Source organism: Lycium barbarum, chromosome 3 (genome assembly GCF_019175385.1).
Source record: "Lycium barbarum isolate Lr01 chromosome 3, ASM1917538v2, whole genome shotgun sequence".
In the NCBI taxonomy this organism is placed as follows: Eukaryota; Viridiplantae; Streptophyta; class Magnoliopsida; order Solanales; family Solanaceae; genus Lycium; species Lycium barbarum.
This window is the reverse complement of record NC_083339.1, coordinates 64,690,318-64,696,163: the sequence shown is the minus strand read 5'-3', so window position 1 is coordinate 64,696,163 and position 5,846 is coordinate 64,690,318. Positions and strand designations below refer to the sequence as shown.

Sequence of the window (5,846 nt, the reverse complement as noted above, 5' to 3'; positions counted from 1 at the left end):
TATAAAACCGGCATAAATAGGCAGAGGGTGACAATTACTACTCAACTATTATTGAGGATTTATCACTGATTCTGGCCGTTAAGTTTTTCTTGTACGTGTGATTTGCAGGTAACATGATAATTCTTAGCTACATAAACCTACATATGCACCTGCCCTTAGTACATTGATATGACAATGAATGTGATAAAATGACCTAAAGTCTATGTTGCTCGGACTCTTCAAAAATTTCAACGGGTGCGTGTCGGATTCTCCAAAAGTAATGTATTTTTGGAGAATCCGACACGGGCGAGGCACCGAAAGTGAAGAGTCCGCGCAACTTAGCCTAAAGTCAAGAAGTGTTCTAAAAGACCTTTAATCTCTTAGAAAACAATATGTAGTTAGCTAAGAACAGAATACAGTAAAAGTAAGGAATCCATATAGGTGATACCAAGTAGTTGCAATAAAGCTTAGTTGTTCTAGTTACATTTAATTTGATATTTGGTAGAAGCCTTTCAAGAGTGCAGTCTAATCTAACTAATTTAGGGTATGAGACAGTTGATTATGTAATTTTAGAGAGAAACTAGATGAAATCAAAATTCAAGCAAGTTTTCTATTTGATTCAGTTAATCTCTAATATAAAGGCATTGCTTCAGGTACAGTCAGAAGGAAAGTGAATTTAGCAGTGTCCGAGGTCCCCGTTCCTCCATGTGACTTGACTATTACTTAGATGACACAAGCAAACAACTACAACGAATTTGCAGTATGCTTCATCAGTAACTCCATACAATGTCAGTGTAGTGACTCTACTTTTAGAGTTATGTTCGCTCCATAAACGAGACATAAGATGTCCGGTTTAAATCTGTTCAGGACCATGTGTATGATCGCCAAGTTATCGGACATGCCTTCCCAACTTGCTGAATGGCCTTAAAATTTTCTTAATCTAGGTGTAAATAACCTGGGACAAAACATTCAGAAATCTGTCGACAAGTCTAATAGCCATGAAGAAGGCGGAGCTACCCTTTTTCAAGGGAAGTCGATTGACACCCCTTCATCGGAAAATTACACAATGGAGATAGGAAGTATTCTTTTATGTATATATACTATATGTTGAACCCCCTTGGCTTCATTGTGGGTTTTACTTCTTTATATTTTAAACCTTAGTAAAAGTCCTGGCCTCGATATTGGCCAGGAACAAGCGAGTTGTTTATCATAAGCATAGCTTAATGGGTTTCAACTAGGGCAGAAGCATAGAAGTGTATTGCTTAGAATATCTTCAGGTGCTAGTTCGCCATCAGAAAACCAATGTGCTGCGTACCTTCAGAAACCCAAAGTGCTACATTTTAACACATAGATTTTTCGGGAAATTAGTGCAATGGAAAATTAAGTTTCGTGGGTCTGTAGTTAACTCAAGAAGGGCTTAACTTTATATGAATCTACGTTTAAATTTGTTTTACACTATCAATGTAGTTTAACTTGTTCTTGTAGGTTACTGTTTGTTTTTCAGGTTACTAACCCAACTTATTGTGGATGATCAATTGTAGTTATCTTTTAGGTGACATGATTGTGTAAAAATTCTTTTATTCTATCGGTGTATAAAAGTTAAAACTCATAGTAAAACAATCCATAGCAGTCATGTAAGTATTAGACTTTTCAGTAGTCCGGTAATAAACAATCCTTAGAACGCGAAAATAAAATGTGACCAGAGTATGCACCCAGCTTAGTACAGCTCCCAGCCACACAATGTTCATTGTTGAGGTAACTTGTTGGGTGATTCATCCCTGACATGGGCAAAGTTGGCGGATGAAAACCATACTCCGGTGCAAACACATACTCATATGATAAGGTGGGTTACTAGCTTCTCTGCCATATAGTCCATGGTAAAGATGTGGCTGCTGCCACAAGTGTAGAAGAGACTTCCTCTCTCGCTTCTTTAGTTACACGGTCGTGAATGGATCCATGTCTTTTGTGTATTCTGCAAAAAACGATCCCTGCAAATTGCTTTAGGTTGCACATATATAAGATTCAGGTTCGTGATACTTCTTATCTGATTTTCTTAATTCAAACTCTTTCAGCTTCATCAGAATCATCGTGACAAAGAATCTTGATTCTTTTTCTTCTGTCCAACTTCTTTTTTTTCCCTTGTCCTTGTAGGAATCAGGAGCTGCTGCATTTTGTTGATCAGGTGCAGTATGTACTTGTTATAGGATATGATTTCTGCTTTCTTTCCTAGTTTGTTAATTGTATTCATGACTATCGTGAGTATAAAAGGATCAAATCCTCCTTTAATCGTAGCCAACTTTGTTTTTGGATCATACATAACATCAAATACACCTTGTATAAGAATCTAGCATTAAACTTTCTTTTTAAAATGGCTCAGACTTCATCAATACTGTAGAACAGTCATGGCACTCATAAGAAAAAAAAGACAGAGCACTCATAAGAAAAAAAACACAGATTAAAAGTATTTGGATCATTGACATAATTGTATGTCAGTTCAAGTGAACCCATTGTCTTAGTAGAACCATACATTTGTGTATAGAAGAAAGTTAAGAATTTTTTTAAGAGGTGTGTATTAAGGTGCTGTCTCGGTGTATAATGACCTTAACTGAAGGTTTATGTGATTTACAGTTACACAATAGGTATTATTTTAAGATTCTCTCTTTTTTTTTTTTTTTTTTTTGTTGGTTGGTAAAGCTACAAATAGCTTTAACTGAGAATTCTCATTGAATAACGCCCTTTAACAGTAAAAGAACTATTTGACATGAAAATTGATGGATAGAAGATAAAAACGATCTGAAACAAGAGAATTATACCTTCGACCTGTGTTGAAACTTTCTTCAACTCTTTTGGACAAACTTTGCAACAGTTGACATCAATCTCGAGTCCATCCTGAGTAGTTCAGTCAGTTGTCTGCAGATGCCACCATAATCCAGCACATACTTCGTGTAATAACTAGTTAAACCAAGAAAGCCTTGAGAACTTTCATTGTGGTAGGCCTACGACAGTCCACCTTGTTGCTAGGGTCCGTGGAAACCCTCTCAACAGTGATAACATGCCCCAGATACTCTACCCTTGCCGGCCAATTGAGCACTTTGACTGTTTGGCAAAAAGAGCCTACTCCATCAAAATGTCAAACACTCTTCTCAAGTGGTCTATATGTTCCTCCAGGGGCTTACTATACGCAAGTATGTCATCAAAATGTACCAAAACAAATTTTCTTAGTAGTGATTGGGATACTTCATTCACCAATGTCTGGAAGGTGGCAGGTGCAGGCTAACCTCGAACTTGTAGCGGCCCATGTGGGTTCTGAAAGCAGTCTTATGCACATCCTCAATCTTCATTCTGCTTTGGTGGTATCCAGCCCTTAAGTCTACCTTGGAAAAGATCACTAAACCTAGTAACTCATCTAGCAAATATCCACAATGGGAATAGGGTATTTGTCTTTGATAGTAATCTCATTCAACTCCCTGTAATTTACACAGCCCCTAATTATCCCCAACTTCAATCTTGAATAGATGAGCTATGATAGTTTGACTCTTTCTTAACAGCTTACCCATTGTGCTTCCACTAAAATATTGAGTTGCCCACCTTCAAGAATAGCCTGCAACACCACCTTGTTACTCTTCTTGCCAACGATCACACGCTTTTTCTCATGATTAAACTTCTTCATCCAGTCATTTTCTAGCACATTGTCGCGGCCTCCTAATTTGAGAATCCTGAGATCTTCTTTAGATGTCTTGCCTCCGATTTTCCATGTAAAACTAGAGCAAGTGGAACCGCAAAACATGTAATTACCATGACAAATAAACTGAAATAGTTTAGTTTTTACTTCTGTCAATATTTCTTTTCGCTTTTGGCCATGCTTTCCGGACTTCAAACCACTTTTGTCTCAGTTTATAAATCAATCAGTGTGGTATAATTAAATGGAGTCTATCATCTATACAAGAAATGACACGATCTAATCAACAAGATAAGAAACTTTAACTACCATTTGCAACTATTGATCCTTTTAGAATTTTAGTTTATTCATTCCATTGTGTATTCGGACAAAGTCTTGCATTAAAAGTTGATGAGATGAAGTATAACGATATATATACTTTTAATGGTATGAGATCATTCAAGAAAGTGGAGCAGCCTGGGCCAAATATAACCTTCGTTATACTTTTTGAGTCCAAATATATCGCTATCGTTATACTATTGGTTTAAATATACCCCTGATCCTCCGTTAAAATTGTCCAGGTTGGACATCCAATCCTACATGGTATTGACAATTAATGAGGTGCATGCCACCTTAGCACCTCTAACACATTTTACCTCTCGCCTCTATTTATTCTTCCGCCATTAAAATTTTCTTTGCCTCCACCACCTTTTAACACAAAAAGTAGTAAAACAATAAATACCAAACACCCGATCAGCAGGCACTATCTAGTCCATTACCCATATAATATACTGCTAAAAAATCCATCAATTTGATCGCAGTAGGTAGAAAACGAAATGGAGAAGGGGAGTGATGGGTTTGTGAGAGCTGATCAAATTGATTTAAAGAGTTTGGATGAACAAGTGGAGAGGCAGCATGGACTATGGGAAAGTGCAGCAATAAGAAGAAACCGTTGGACGATTCGTGCATTAACTACTCTACTGCTATGACGGCAGCCGCCACAGTCACCAACGCTGCCGCTTCCCTCTCTCTATCTAATTACTCAGGCAAAGACACGACTGGGAAATTGACCCTTCCAAACGGAGTATTGACCCTTCCAAGCTCATTAACAGTGCTTAAGGTGTTTACACGTCGCTGGAAACGGAAAAATAACATTCCATCGAAAATGTGGTCGTAGATTCGCCGATATCGGAAAGTTAGTCGGAGATTCCACTTTGGAGAGAGGCATATTTTAGTTGGCAATGGTGGCGGAGGGGAAGAAAATTTTAATGGTGAAAAAACGAATAAAGGGGAGGGGTAAAATGAGTTAGGGGTGCTGAGGTGGCATGCACCTCATTAAATGTCAATGTCATGTAGGATTGGATGTCCAATGTTATGTCCCGTATTTTTTATACATTGGGACAACCCGGATCAACTATGATAATTTAAGGCCAAGACTATTTCGGGATTTGAAGTCGGGACTTTTGTCCATTTGATTTTATTTTGAGACATAAGTTATATATGAAATTATTGGTATTGAACACTTAGGAAAAATTGGGACCACAATTCATAAAATTGGGAGTTAAAAAAAAAATCTTGCAAAATGGCCCTTTGGCCGTGTGATCCATTAAATGGTCCCACACATTTGTGTGGCCAATTTTAATTGGTCCAACACATTGTGTGGGCCAAAGACAATAAGAGATATTTTGGGGACTTAAAAAGATGACCTTAAGTCATCTTCTCACCATTCTATACTTAGCAAAATAAAACAAAAGTGGAAGAACCTCAACAAGAGGCTCTCGGCTAGGAACAAGGAAAACCAACCCCATTTCAAGCCTTCCAAAAATTTATTCTTTGGTACAAACCCACTATATTGAGGTCCCTAAGTAGCGTGGAAGAGTTGTTTGGGTCATCCAACCATTCGTGGTGTCGATTGCAAACCCTAACCAAAGTGTAGAATTGGAGAAGAAAGGTAAGTTTTACTCTTGTTTATGTGTTGTGAACGTTTAATTCATGTTGTAGTATGTTAATATGGATGAAAATTTTGAAATGTAGTATGTTGGAAGTTGGGTCGTGTATGGTGTGTGAAGTTGTGTAAATGGGTGTTGTGACTAAGTGATGAATTAACTCTATTTAGTATGTTGATTGTTATAGGGTGAACAAATGAAGGAGAACTAGTGATGTATGTATATAGGGGGTATGTAGCCGTGTATATATCCTCCAATGTGTG

At 37.6% G+C, this 5,846-nt stretch overlaps 1 long non-coding RNA gene across 1 annotated transcript; it reads right to left on the bottom strand.

Moving 5' to 3' along the window:
- Positions 1-1,603: 1,603 nt before the first annotated feature.
- On the bottom strand, positions 1,604-3,919 carry LOC132633900 (uncharacterized). Its single transcript, XR_009579919.1, has 2 exons — positions 2,793-3,919; positions 1,604-1,951 (listed from the first exon to the last, which is right to left on the bottom strand). It is a non-coding gene; the product is annotated as an uncharacterized LOC132633900 (long non-coding RNA).
- Positions 3,920-5,846: the final 1,927 nt, after the last annotated feature.